The sequence below is a fragment of the Octodon degus genome, unplaced genomic scaffold (genome assembly GCF_000260255.1).
Source record: "Octodon degus isolate 3935 unplaced genomic scaffold, OctDeg1.0 scaffold00314, whole genome shotgun sequence".
Taxonomy (NCBI): domain Eukaryota; kingdom Metazoa; phylum Chordata; class Mammalia; order Rodentia; family Octodontidae; genus Octodon; species Octodon degus.
Genome location: NW_004524890.1, coordinates 1,601,046 through 1,601,603, shown reverse-complemented (window position 1 = coordinate 1,601,603; position 558 = coordinate 1,601,046). Strand labels below are relative to the sequence as shown.

Below are 558 nucleotides of genomic sequence, written 5' to 3'. Positions count from 1 at the left end.
ATTCATCTGCCCTTTATAATCATCAACACAAGCAGGAAGACAGTCGTAGACTGCAGCATCTCCAGCTACAAGTTTGAGTATCTTTTTAATTTTGCCGGCACCTTTGAGATCCATGATGACATAGGAGTGCTGAAGCGCATGAGGATGTCCTTTGGCCTGGAGTCAGGTGAATGGTCTCTGGAGGATTTGAAACTCGCTAAATAACTCATGCCAAAGGCTCTAGAATGTTATACAACAGGTATCTCCACAAGACGTTTTTGGTTAAATCAGGGACTGCTTCTGAACTCTGTCCTGTCAGCATCCAATTTGGACTTGAGTTCTGGTGCCACCTTTCCCCAGTCCATTGTAAACCAAGGGTTAAGCTTGGACACTGAAGTGGCCTTAGCAACCAGGCAGCTCCTTGACCCAAACAGCCAGCATGCAGCAGTGGGGAATCCCACTGCTCTGAGTCCCAGGCGAGACCCCCTGCTCCTTCAATAATGAAGATGAGGAGGGTGAGAAGGAGGATTCCTCCTCTCCAGAATAAAGGCGGGAGAAAAGTTACATTTAAAAAAAAAA

The 558-nt window shown here is 46.6% G+C and overlaps 1 pseudogene; it reads left to right on the top strand.

The window, feature by feature from the left end:
• Positions 1-12: 12 nt before the first annotated feature.
• LOC101564186 lies at positions 13-526 on the top strand (annotated as a pseudogene).
• The last annotated feature ends 32 nt before the right edge of the window (positions 527-558 follow it).